Consider the following 14,073-nt stretch of genomic DNA (forward strand, 5'->3'; position numbering starts at 1 on the left):
ACGAGGCTCCCTGGCACCCAGGGATTACAACCAAGCACGAGCTGGTGATACAGCTGGAAAAAGACCTTGAATTAAAGGGGAATTGGTAAAAACAAATGAGTTTATATGGCTAAGAGACTTCAAAATGAGTCAGGAGGTCATCAGAGGGATTGTGCTTATGCACTTCTCAGCAGGATCTCATAGACAGCCAAAGATGACACAACACAACCCCAGGTAGTGGTGCTCCCAGGGGCTATGGGGACACCCTCGTCCTATGGTCATGGCAGATACATGCAGGGTTCAGTGCCTTAACGGTAGGCCCTAATTAGCAATTTGTCCTCCTGTGATGGAGTTAGACTCAGATATGACTTTCTACAATGCCTCTTCTGTCCCTTTTTATTGAACTTCTGGTGGATGCTGGGTTTGCTGTATGCCCAGGAGACTTCAATCTCTGGGCTGTCCAGGTTCCACCTGAGCCCTAAGTCTCAGTGGTGTTGCTGCACCACCTACGCTCCACTTCATTGGACTTACCCAGGTCAGCTGAGAGGGAGATGAGGATGGACAACAACCACACCAGGGAACCAAGACAGTCTACGGCTGTGGGCACGAGAGTCACATCCACCAGCCATGTGGGAAAGAAGCCCCTTCTCAATCGAGAGAAGGAGTGAGCATCGCCATCCCAGGGTCCTAATATGGACTAGAGTGGACTTAATGGTATTCTACAACAGAATTATTTTTACTCTAGCAATAGGAGCAATTGTATCATTGATGTGGACACAGTGGCCTCTGGAGTTGCTAAACGCAGGGAAAGGGAAAAGGAGGTGTGATGCAGAGGCATTTTCAGGACTTGGAGATGTGCTGATTGATATTGCAGGGACAGATGCAGGACATGACATATCCTACCAGAATCCACTGGATGGACTGAAGAGAGTTTAAACTACACTGTAAGTAATAGCCCATGCTGTGTAGCGGTGCTTCAAAATGTATTCATCAAATGCAATGCAAGTACCACACTAATGAAAGAAGTTCTTGATGTGGGATAAGTGTGGGGTGCGGGGTGGGGCATCGGGACCTCCTACCGCTTTTAATGTCACATTTTGTGTGATCTACGTATCTTTTGAAAGTAAATAAAAATATATATCTAGGCAAATTATGTTCAGATAGTATTAGTTTTGAAAGGATTGAAAGAAGTCAGTTAAATTAAAAAAAAGATTACCTATATAAAAACAATGAGGGCGGCGGACTTGGCCCAGTGGTTAGGGCGTCTGTCTACCACACGGGAGGTCCGCGATTCAAACCCCGGGCCTCCTTGACCCGTGTGGAGATGGCCCATGTGCAGTGCTGACACGCGCAAGGACCACCATGCTACGCAGGGGTTTCCCCGCATAGGGGAGCCCAACCCGCAAGGAGTACGCCCCGGAAGGAGAGCTGCACAGCGCAAAAGAAAGTGCAGCCTGCCCACGAATGGCACAGCACACACAGAGCACTGACACAACAAGATGATGCAACAAAAAGAAACACAGATTCCCGTGGGGCTGACAACAACAGAAGCAGACAAAGAAGAACACACAGCAAAACAGACACAGAGGACAACTGGGGTGGGGGAGGGAGGGGAGATAAATAAATAAATAAATAAATAAATAAATAAATAAATAAATAAATAAACCTTTAAAAAAAGAAGACACCAGTCACGAATTCCAAGAAGAGAGCAGAATACAAAGACATGGGACTCTTTCCTCCTCCAGAAAAGTATCTGCAGGACAGGCTGAAACAGACTGGAAAAAGATCTCTAGGCTTTAGGACAGCAGGTGAAGGCTGAACCCCACCCAGAACAGAGACGGACAAAGGAGGGGAATCGCGGCAGAAGAACTGTGACTGGAAAGCAGCAGCTACTGCTCCTGGCACCCTCCCCGACTCTAAGGACTTCACAATACTCAGGCCTCTCAGCCAACTTTAGACAAAGGGGTCTCCAGGGATCCACAGCCCCTGGAAAGCGGACGGAGAGGGACACCATCTAAGGCTGCACATTCTAACCCACAAATCTGGTCTGCTGTGTCCCCACCAGCCTTTCCAGGCCAGGTGGGACCCCTCAATCTCACTCTCTTATAGCCAGGACTGAGTGTGGAGGACTCGCCTCTGCAGCAAAGAGGAGAGAGAGGGACACAGCCTAAGGCTGAAAACTTTGAACCCACAAATTTGGTCTGCGGAGTCCCAGGAGCTCTACCGGGCTGGGCAGTACCAGCCCATTGTTTGCCTTGGGAGCCTGCAAAGGACTAAGGAGACCTGACCCTCTCAATCTCCTACTCTACTAACCTGGAATGACTGTGGAGGACACAGAGGGGAGTGGAACCATTTCCTACCCAGGAAAAGAGAGGGGGTTGCTGGAGAAGTCTGACGAATTCTTTCTGAGAAAGTTTAAATTACAAGGCTCTTCATCTCCAGGCAAGAACCTCTACCACACTGTTCCAGTCTGTGTCACAGCAAAAACGCTCCAGCCAGGCACTGACCTGAAAGGGCTGCCAAAGAGTACCTTCCAGGAGCAGAACTAGGTAGAACACATGAGTAAATTAAAAATAAATTGCAGAGGCTTCTGCTAGCCTATATGGCTTCCCTCCGAAGGCCCCAGGAAGCAAGTCTGCAACCCATTACTGGGCATAGCAGTTTGATATTACTGATGAATTCCAAAAAGAAATATTGGATTAGGCTCATAAATTGGTCTTTTCCTCAGGGTATAGTACATTATCTTGGATTCAGAGGTTTATGTGATTAAATAATGATCAAGGCTTTGATGGGGCCACATCAGCAGGATGTTGTATCCCTGCCCCTTGGTGGATGGGACTCACAGAGAAAACAACATGACAAAAGAGATGGCTGGAGTTTTTGAGCTGTAGCCCAGGAAGTGAACACACAGGAGATCATCGCCAGAGGAACAGAGAGAGCTCTTTAGACACAGCTGAAGCCCAAGGGAGAGGACAGATATATTTGCCTGATACTCTACAGCTGACTTCGTAGAGAGAGGCAAAGCCTAGAGAGCCTTCTAGTCTAGAGCTGAACTTGTGGTGAACAGACAGGAGCTGGACGTGGAGAGAAATGAACCCCAGGAAGAGAGGAACCCAGGAAGCCTGAACCCTGGCACACATCGGCAGCCATCTTCCTCCAAATTGTGGCAACAGACTTTGGTGAGGGAAGTAACTTGCACTTCAGAGCGAGGTAAATAAGCTTCTACCCCAAATAAACACCTTGTATAAAGGCAACAGAATAATGATGTTTTGCATCAGCACCCCTTTGGCTGACACTGGGTGCGGAGCCCTGTTTTGAGCAAAGAACAGGGACAAGACAAACCATCCAGGAGGAACACAGAATCAAAGAGCAGCAATAGCACACAGCCTCCCACCACCAAAGCCCAACAAAAAAGAAAGAAACTGAGCATCTTAGTTAACTGCATCCTAATCAGATGCCTAGCATCAGCAAAAATTTACAAGCCAGACTAAAAAAAATGGCAGACATGACCCAGGAAAAGGAATATAACAAAGCCTCAAAAGAGACACAGGATTTGAGAAAACTAATTAATGAGATGCATACACAGTTCCAAAATCAAATTGAAAGAAAAATATTGCTAAAGAAATTAATGAGATCAAGAAGATACTAAACAAGCACACAAAAAAATGTGAAACCCGAAATAGAAAAGTAACGGAGCTAATGGGAAGGAAAGACACAGTAGCAAGATTAAAAACACATTAAAGACATACAGCAAACTCGAAATGAAGGAAGAAAGAATAAGTGATACCAAAGACAGAAGAGCTAAAATTATAGAGAGAAAGGAGTAGGAAAAAATGAACATGGGCTCAGAGAGGTTAAATGACAACTCAAAAACCAACAACAATCATGTCATAAAAGATCTGGAAGGAGAAGAGAGGAGAGTGGGGAGGGGCTAGTATTTGAGGAAATAATAGTTGAAAATTTCCCTACTCCGAGGAAAGATATTAAGCTACATGTCTAAGAGGCCCACTGTATCTCAATCAGAATAAATCCAAATAGACCTATTCCAAGACACATACTACTGAGAAAATCAAACGTCAGAGATAAAGAGAAAATTCTGAGAGCAGTAAGAGAGAAGAGAACCATTACTTACAAGGGACACCCAGTAAGATTTAGTACAGATTCCTCATGAGAAACCATGGAGGCAAGCACACAGCACTATGATAAAATTAGGAGACCAAAAGCGAAAATCTGCCAGCCGAGAATTCTGCATTCACCAAAATTGTCCTTCAAATATGAAGGCAGGTATATAATATTCACAAGCCAATGCAAATATAGTTCATAATAAAGAATCCGTCTTGCAGGATATATTAAGGGAAGGCTTAGAACCTGAAAGAAAAAGGAGAGTGAAGCTTGGAGGAGAGAATAGAAGAATAGAAGGAGAACTAAAAAAGTAAAAAGACAGACCAAAATGTGATATGACATATGATAACCAAAGAAGAAAATGGTGGAAAGAAATAACCCATTTGCAGTAATATCACTGAATAAGAATAGATTAAACTCACCAATTAAGAAATATAGGCTGACAGGATGTATGAAAAAAAAGCATGAGTCAGTCATATGCTGCGTACAAGAGACCCACCTTAGACCCACGGATACAAACTGCCTGAAAGTGAAAGGCTGGAAAAAGATACTCCATGCAAATAGTAACCAAAGACAAGCAGGCTTAGCTATACTAATACTGGAGAAAACTGACTGTAAGTGCAAAAAGTTAAGAGACATACAGAAGGCCATTAAATATTAATAAAAGGGACAAGCAACCAGGAAGGTATAACAGACATAAATATCTACGCACCTAACCAAGGTCTCCCAAATACATGGAACAAACTCTGGGAAAATTGAACAGAGAAACAGGCCTCTCTACAATAATCAGTGGAGACTTTAAAACACCTCTCACAACATTAGATAGAACTAGACAGAAGACCAACAAGGAAATAGAGGCCTGAAACAATCTGATCAGTCAGTTAGACCTAACACAGATATACAGAACACAGCATCCAAACTCCGTGCATTAGATATTCTTTGAACGTACCCCTCCCTGCATCCTTCTCAAGGACAGACCACATATCAGGGCACAATACAGCACTCAATAAATATAAACATCATCAATTTATACAAAGCATCTTCTCAGACCAGAAGGGAATCAAAATCAAAATCAATATCAATGACAGAGAGAAAAAGGTAAATTCACAAATGTATGTAGTCTGAACAACACACTCCTAAGTAATCAGCGGGTCAAATAAGAAATTGCAAGTGAAATCAGTAAAGGTATTCAGACAAATGAAAGCGAGATCACAACTTATCAAAATTTACAGGATACAGGAAATGCAGTCCTGAGAGGGAAATTTAAAGACATAAAAGCCTATATTAAAAAAGAAGAAAGAGCTAAAATCCAAGAATTAACTGAACAACAGAAGAAACAAGAAAAAGAACAGCAAACCATCCTCAAAGCAAGCAGAAGAGATAAGAAAGATTAGAATAGAATTGAAGGAAATTGAGAAAGAAAATAAAAAGAAACAGACAAAACCAAAAGCCAGTTATTTGAGAAGAAGATCGGTAAAATTCACAAACCCCTGCCAAGATTAACAACGAAAAAAAAAGATCCTAATAAATACAATTGGAAATGAAAGAGGGGAAGTTATGACTGATCCCACAGAACTAAAAAGGATCATAAGAGGATATTCTGAGAAACTGTCTGCCAACACACTAAACAACCTAGAGGAAATGAGCAAACGCCAAGAAAAGCACAACCAGCCTACATTAACGCTACAAGAAATACAAGAACTTACCAAACCAATCACATTGAAGGACACTGAAACTGTCTTTAAAAATCACCAACAATGGAAAAATCTAGGACCATGTCACTTCACAGGTGAATTCTACCAAACATTTAAAAAAGAATTAACACCAATCCTGTTTAAACTCTTCCAGAAAGTTGAAAAGGAGGGAAAATAACCCACCATTTTTTAGAAAGCCAACATCACTGTAATACCAAACCCAAATAAAGACACAGTAAAGAAAAGAAATTACCGACCAATCTCTCTAATGAACATTGATGCAAAAATTCTTACCAAAATATTTATAAATCGAATCCAGCACCATATCAAAAGTCCTATACATCACAATCAAGTGGGATTTATTCCTGATGGGCATGCCTGGTTCAATATTCGAACATCAATCGTTGTGATACACAACATTAATAAATGGAAGGAAAAAAAGACACATGATCATCTCAATCAAGGAGAAAAGGCATTCGATTAAAACCAGTATCATTTCTTATAAAAACATTTCAAAACAGAAGAGTAGAAGGATTATTCCTGAATATGATAAAAACCACACATGAAAAACCCACACCTGACATCGCACCAACTGGGGAAAGGTTGAAAGCTTTCCCTCTAATACTGGGAACTAAACAAGGATGCCCACCAGCACCATTGTTATTCAGCATTGTAACAGAAGCTCTAGGTAGAGCAATTAGAGAAGAAAAAATAATTGAAGACGTATAAATAAGAAAAGAGGAAGTCACCTTACATTATGTTTAGAAAATTCTGAAATGTCTACAACAAAGCTATTTGAGCTAATAAATGAGTTCAGCACAATGGCAGGCAGCAGGATCAACACTGAGAAATTAGTCATATTTTTGTACACTAGTATTCCACATTCTGAGGAGAAAAAAAGGGGAAAATTCTATTTACAATAGCAACAAGAAGACTCAAATACCTAGCAATCAATTTAACAAAAGACGTACAGGACCTATAGGGAGAAGATTACAAAACAATGCTCAAAGAAATTTGAAAAGACCGAAAACAATTGGAAAGACATTCCATGTTTGTGAACTGGAAGACCAAACACCATAAAGATGTGAATCCTACCCAAACTGATTTATAGATTCACTGCAAGACCAAGCAAAATTTCAACAGCCTACTTTAGAGAAACAGAAAAGACAATTACCAAACCACTTGGAAGGGAAGTGCATGTGAATAGCCAAAAGTATTCTAAAAAAGAACAACAACACAGAAGTAATTTCACTGGCTGACCTTGAAACATATTACAAAGCTACGCTGGACAAATTCGCATGATACTGCAATAAAAAGATACAGAGGGAGCGATGTGTGGGATAGAACTGCGAGTACAGGAATTAACCGTCACCTCTATGGTCAAGTGGTTTTTGACAAGCCCTCCAAGCCTGTGTTAATGGGGAAAAAACAAGACTCTTCAGCAAATGCTGCTGGGAGAACAGGTTATCTGTAACCAAAAGAATGAAAGGCAACCCCTATCTCACTCTCTATATAAGAATCAACTCAAGGGAAGCAGATGTGGCTCAACTGATGGAGCATCCACCTACCAGATGGGAGGCCCAGGGTTCAGACCCAGGCTCACCTGACCCATGTGGTGAGCTAGCCAACACGGAGCGCTGATGCACGCAAAGAGTGCCGTGCCCCGCAGGGGTGTGCCCTCCATAGGGAAACCCCGTGCCCAAGGAGCACGCCCCCACAAGGAGAGCCGCCCTGTGCGAAAAAGTTCAGCCTGCCCAGGAGTGGTGCCATGCACACGGAGAGCTGACACAGCAAGACGACACAACAAAAAGAGACACAGATTCCCGGTTCCAATGACAAGAATGCAAGCAAACTCAGAAGAACACACAATGAATGGACACAGAGAACAGACAATGGGTGTGGGGGGAAGGGAAGGGAAGAGAAGTATATTTAAAAGCTTTCTAAATATTAATAAATAAATAAATGATAATAACATTAAAAAAAAGAATCAACTCAAAATGGATACAAAGACCTAAATATAAAAGCAAGTACCAATAAACTACTAGAAGAAAATGTAGGGAAGCATCTTAAAAACCTTGTGTTATGTGGTGGTTTCTTGGACCTTACACCCAAAGCACAAACATCAAAAGAGAAATTACATAAATTGGACCTCCTTAAAACTAAACACTTTTGCACCTCCCAGGACTTTGTCAGAAGAAGGAAAAGGCAGCCAATTCAATGGAAGAAAATACTTAGTAATCACATGTCGGATAAGGGTTTAATATCCCAGATATAGAGAGAGATGTTTCAACTCAACAATAAAAAGACAAATGACGCAAAAGACATGAATAGACATTTGTTGAAAGAAGAAATACAAATGTCAAAAAGCACATGAAAAAATATTCAACATCATTAATGATTAGGGAAATGCAAATCACGACGAGATATCATTTCACAGCTATCAGAAAGGCCACTATTAAAAAGTCAGAGAACTACAAGTGTTGCGGAGGATGTGGAAAGACAGGAACATTTATTCACTGTTGGTAGGAATGCAGAATGCTACAGCCACTGTGCAGGACTGTTTGGCAGTTCCTAGAGAAGTGGAATATAGATTCGCCACGTGATCCTGCACCACCACTACTGGGTACATTCCCGGAAGAACTGAGAACAGTGATATCAACAGAAATCTGCACACCTACCTTCATAGCGGCGTTATTCACAATTGCCAAAACCTGGAAACAGCCCAGGTGTCCAACAGCTGATGAACAGATAAACTGTGTTGTATTCACACGACGGAAGATCATGCAGTGCTAAGAAGAAATAAAGTCATCAACCACACGACAACGGGAATGCACCTGGAGGACAGGATGGTGAGTGAAGCACATCCCAGGCACCAGCCAATAGATATTTGTATTTTTTTTCCAGTTGTGGCTGTCAGGCACTTGCCCTGATTAAAAAAACTGTGGTGTATTGACATGACGGAACATTATGCGGGCAGTAAGAAGAAAGGACGTCATAAAGCATATGACAACGTGGATGAATCTGGAGGACGTTATGTTGAGGGAAGCCAGCCAGACACAAAAGGACAAATACCATATGAGCAAGTTACCATTAACCAAATATATTGTGTAATATATTGTATGATTGAAAAAAAGTGTATATGTATGCAATATATTTTAGAAATGTATGATTTTATCCAACAGGGTTTTCTTTTTAAAATATTCTTTATATATTCAATTTTTAAATTTAAAAAATGAAGTGAAAAATAAAGTGAGGTTACACTAAAGACTTGAGCACTGGAGACTTTAAACTTTGTTACTTAAGAAAAAGATGTAACAAACAAGAGAGTGTAATCAAACGTTATTTTTCAGCATAGTAAAACCAAGTGTGAAATATGACTATGGATAAAACTGCAGATATGACTGTTCTCTTTGAAATTGAACAAATGTATGTTAACACTACAAAATGCTAATATTTTATTATCACTTCTGGTATCTGAAAGAAACCTGACAGAAACTACAACCTACTGCATGCTTCTATTTATATAAAATGTAAATCAGTCTATAAAGATGAAGTTACATTTGTGGTTATGTAGGGATGGGGAAGGACTGCTAAGGGGCGTGGTTTTTCCTTAAAGTACTAAAAATGTCCTAAAAATTTTTATGGTGATGAATGCACAACATTGTGATTATAATAAATGTCATTGATTATAAACTTTGGATAAATTGTGTGGTATGTGAATATATCTCAATAAAATTCCTGAATACATAAATTTAATTGTGCTCCTATTTCCAGCATGGAAATCCGTTAGAGTTTTGAAGAATTTTCTTATTAGTTTATTTTTCTTCTTATTGAAATAATGAAAATATTCTGATGCTGACTGAGGTAACGATTCACATCAACGCGATTACACCAAATACCATGGGTTGTACACTTTGAATGAACTGTATGCTTCTCTTAAAACATCAATAAAACACTGATTTCCTAAAAACATATACATGGATCAATAAAATCAATTTATTAAAATAAAAAAGAAAAGAAAAGGACTGCTAATCCTCATCCAAAGATTTCATTGCTAAGCTTTTCTTGTAAAACCTTCCTGGATTTTCCCACTGAGAGCGCATTGTATTCTTCCTCGTCACACTTAGGATCTGCTGAGTGACAGGGCTCTAGGAGAACAGCGTGGTCACCTGCGTGGAAGTGACAGGGCCCCAGCAGCCCTGCCTGGCTCCCCTTCCAGGAGGCAACCCTGTGAAAACCACCTTCAGAAGTGCAGGGACAAGAGAAGGGGGTGGGGTGAGAAGGTCCAGCCATCTGTCCTGAGTGAGAGCAGCGGCTCCACAGCCCTGAGCTGCTTCCCTAGAATGGGACCAACTCTTCTAAGAGGCCCAGAACAGTAAGCACAGAGGAACTGCCAATCTGTCCTCCACAATGCCTGGCCATTGTATATTCCCACGAGCAGGGAATGAGGGTTCCCCTTCCTCCACATCCTCTCCAACACTTGAAGTCCTTTCGTTTTTATAGTAGCCAGTCTAATGGGTGTAAGATGGTATCTCACTATAGATTTGATTTGCATTTCCCTTCTAATTATTGATGTTGAGGATCTTTTCATGTGCTTCTTAGCCATTTGTATTTCTTCTTTGGAAAAATGTCTATTCAAATCTCGTGCCCATTTTTTAAAATGGGTTGTTTGTCTCTTTATTTTGAGATAAAGGATTCCTTTCCATATGCTCGATATTAGGCTCCCTCAGGTATCTGGTTACCAAATATTTCCTTGCATTAGGGAGGCTGTCTTGTCACTTTCTTGAGAAACTTCTTTGAAGTACAAAAGGTTTTAATTTTGAGGAGGTCCCTTTCATCTATTTTTTCTTTTTCTGCTCCTGCTTTGAGTGTGAAGTTCATGAAGCCATTTCCTGTCACAAGGTCTTGTAGATTCTTCCTTAGGGTATATTCCTAAGTCTTGGCTTTTATATTTGGATCTTTGATGCACCTTGTGTTGATTTTTATATCAGGTGTTCATCTGTCATTCCTTTGCATATGGATATGCAGTACTCCAAGGACCATTTGTTGCCGAGGCCATACTCTCCCAGTTGATTGGGCTTGGTGCCCTGTCGAACATCAGGTGACTCTATACATCAGGATCTATATCCTGACTCTCAGTCCAGTTCCATTGGTTAGTATGTCTGTCCTTGTGACAGTACAATGCAGTTTTGACCACTGTAGGTTTGTAGTATGATTTAACGTCAGGTAGTGCCCTTCCTTGATTTCATTTTCCTTTTTCAATATGTCTGTGACTGTTCAGGGTACCTTGCCCTTCCAAATACATTTCACAGGGAGTATTTCCAAATCAGTAAAAAATGCTGTGTTTATTTTTATTAGGATTGCATTCACCCTGTAGATTATTTCGGGCAGTTTAGACACCTTAATGACGTTTATTCTTCCTATTGATGGACAGGGAATATTTTTCCATTTGTTTACGTCTTCTTTGATTAAAGTGTTGTGTAGATTTCTGTGTTTGTCATTTACATCTTTATTTAAATTTATTCCTAAGTATGTGATGTTTTTATATTATTATTATAAATGACGGTTTATTTCTTGATTTCCTCCTTCTATTGGTCATTATTGGTGTAGGTGTTTGGTTTTTGCACAGGTGTCCGGGGATCAAGCCGGGTAGTAGGTGATTGGGTGCCTTTGGCTGTCCATCAAGGGTAGGACAGGCCCCCGTAGGGGCGTGGCGTCCCCGAGCGGGGCGATAGCTCATTGGCTCAAGCTCTGGCGCAGACGCAGACGCTCCGCCCCTGAAGCCCCGCCCCGTCCCGGGCTGGCGGCGCTTTGAAGAGCTGGCGGCGTGTGGGGCGCACGAGGCCCTGCTGGGTGTTGCGGGGGCGCCGCCCGGGAGCCCGAGGGCGGGGGAGCGTGTGGTCCGCGGGCGTGGGGGCTGCGGGAGCTGTCGGCCCTTGCCCAGGGACCCCGCCCGTGTCCCGCCCGGGTAGCGGTAAGTTTGGGAAGGACTTGGCGTCGGGGCGGGGCAGGCGGGCGGGGACCCCCCGGGGCGCGGAGAAGGGGGCGAGGAGCTCCCCGCTGGTGGCGTCGGGGGCGCGGGTCCCGGGAAGTCGTGCGGGGCCCCGGTCCTGCGCGCCCTCAGGGCCTGGTGGGGCCCGGGCGGGGCCTGGCGGAGGCGCTGCAGGCGCTGCTTCCGGGGCGGCGCGGGGCTGGGGGCGGGGGTGCAGTCGAGAGGGCGCGGGGTGCAGTCGGGGTGGGGCGGGGTGCACTCGGGGGGGGGCGCAGGTTGCTGTCGGGGTCCTGGCCGTGCGGGACTCTGGTGCCGGGCCCGCGGCACAGTAAGGTCCCGGGGGTTCACGGGAAGGGTGGCCCGCCCTCATCCCCGCCCCTCCTGCGCCCCCCATGGTCCTGAACACCCCACCGTCCCCCGTGTCCCCCCCCAGGGCCCCTCTGGCCCCTGAATGTTGCCCCCAGGGTTCCTCCAGTCCCACAGCGCCTCCTCCTCCCACTTAGTCCCCCTCTTCCTCACAGTCCCCCTTCCTGCAAGGTCCTACCCCCCCCAACGATCCCTGTCTCCCCCACTCCCGCCTGTCCCCCCCCACTCCCTCCCCCTCACTCTCCCTCCTAACCCCCGCTGTCCCTCTCCACACCAGGTCCCTCCTTGGCTCCCATGGTCCTTCCTGCCCTCACCCCAAAGTCCCTCTTCCCCGTCTACTGTCCCTCCCCCCAAGACCACCCCTCTGTTGTCCCTCCCCGAACAGGCCGTGCAGCCCCCCCTTGGTCCCTGACCCTCCAAAGTCCCCTCCTTTATCCCCCCCATGAACCAGCCCCCATCCATGGTCCCTCCCCCACACAATGTTTTTTGCCCCCCCCCAAGGCTCCTGTCCCCCATGGCTCCTCCTGTCCCCCCACTCTCCTTCCTCCCCCCGCAGTCACTCCTGTCCCCTCCCAGGTCCCTCTTCTTCCCCGCACAGTACCTCCTGTTTCCTGATGGTTCGTCCTGGTGCCCCACGCTCCCTCCATCCTCATGGTTACTCCCACCTCACCAAGGTCCCTCACCCTCAAGGTCTCTCCTGCCCCTTCACAGTCCCTCCTGCACCCCTACCTTCCCTTCTCCCCCACAGTCCCTTCCCCCAAGGTCCCTTTAGCCCCCTGACGGCCTCTACTACCCCCCACGAACCCTCCTGCCCCCCCACAGTATCTCCTCCCCCGCCAAGGTTCCTCCTGTCCCCCCCAGGTCCCTCCTATCCCCATGGTCCCTCCTTCCCGCTTACTGTCCCCCCATTGTCCCTCCCCAAACAGGCCGTCCTGCCCCTCCCATGAATCACCCCCACACACAGTCCATCCTCCCCACAATCCTTCCTACCCCCACATGGCTCCTCCTGCCCCCCCTTCCTGCCTCCCCCATGGCCCCTCCTCTCCAGCCAAGGTCCCTCCTATCCCCCCCATGATCCCTCCTCCCCCACCAAGGTCCCTTCTATCCCCCCATGGTCCCTCTTATTCCTCCATGGTCCCTCCTGCTCCCCCCACGCACCTCCTGGTGTGCCATTCTCCCTCCACTCCCACGGCTCCTCCCTCCTCCCCAGGGTTCTTCCCCACCCCCATGGTCCTCCTTGCCCGCCCCTGCGATCCCTCCTACCACCTCCACACTCCCTCGTGCCCCCCACCGTATCACCTCCCCTCGCGGTCCCTGCCTCTGCCTCCCCACAGTTCCTCCCCCCCACGGTCCCTCCTGCCCTTCCACAGTTCCTCCTCCTCTCCTACGGTCCCTCCTCCCCGTGATTGTCCCCCCACCCACTGTGTCCCCCCCAAAGTCCATCCTCCTCCATGTTCCCTCCTTCCCATGATCCTCCCCAACCCTGGTCCCCCCACATGGTCCCTCCTGTCCCCCCACCATCTTCCCTTCCTCCAACTTTCCTTCCAGCACTCCCACGGTCCTCCTGTCACCCCACAGTTCCTCCTGTCCCCCCAAAGTCCCTCTTTCTCTCTCCCCCCATGATTCCCCGCCCTCAGTGTCCCCTCAAAGTTTGTCCTCCTCATTGATCCCTCCCACCTATGGTCTTCCCTGCCCATGGTCCCCTCCAAGGTCCTTTCTCCCCCCACTGTCCCAGCTGCCCACCCCCACATTCCCTCCTTCCCCCTCAGTCCCTCCTGCCTCCCCTTGGTCTCTCCTGCCCCCCACAGCCCTTCCTGCCCCCCATGATCCCTCCTGCACCCCTGTGGTCCCCCCTCCCCTACATGGTCCCTTCTCCCTCTCCACAGTTCCCCCTCCCTCCCTGCACTGCCCAGGGTCCCC

The 14,073-nt window shown here is 45.9% G+C and overlaps 1 long non-coding RNA gene across 1 annotated transcript in view; it reads left to right on the forward strand.

Annotated features, from left to right (window-relative positions):
• The first annotated feature begins 11,714 nt into the window (after positions 1 to 11,714).
• The window catches only part of LOC131277410 (uncharacterized), an 80,204-nt gene continuing 77,845 nt past the window's right edge, over positions 11,715 to 14,073 (forward strand). The window contains exon 1 of the long non-coding RNA XR_009184579.1: positions 11,715 to 11,769. This is a non-coding gene — a long non-coding RNA (uncharacterized lncRNA). The remainder of the gene's footprint in view (positions 11,770 to 14,073) is intronic.

This window comes from Dasypus novemcinctus, assembly GCF_030445035.2.
Source record: "Dasypus novemcinctus isolate mDasNov1 chromosome 12 unlocalized genomic scaffold, mDasNov1.1.hap2 SUPER_12_unloc_2, whole genome shotgun sequence".
In the NCBI taxonomy this organism is placed as follows: Eukaryota; Metazoa; Chordata; class Mammalia; order Cingulata; family Dasypodidae; genus Dasypus; species Dasypus novemcinctus.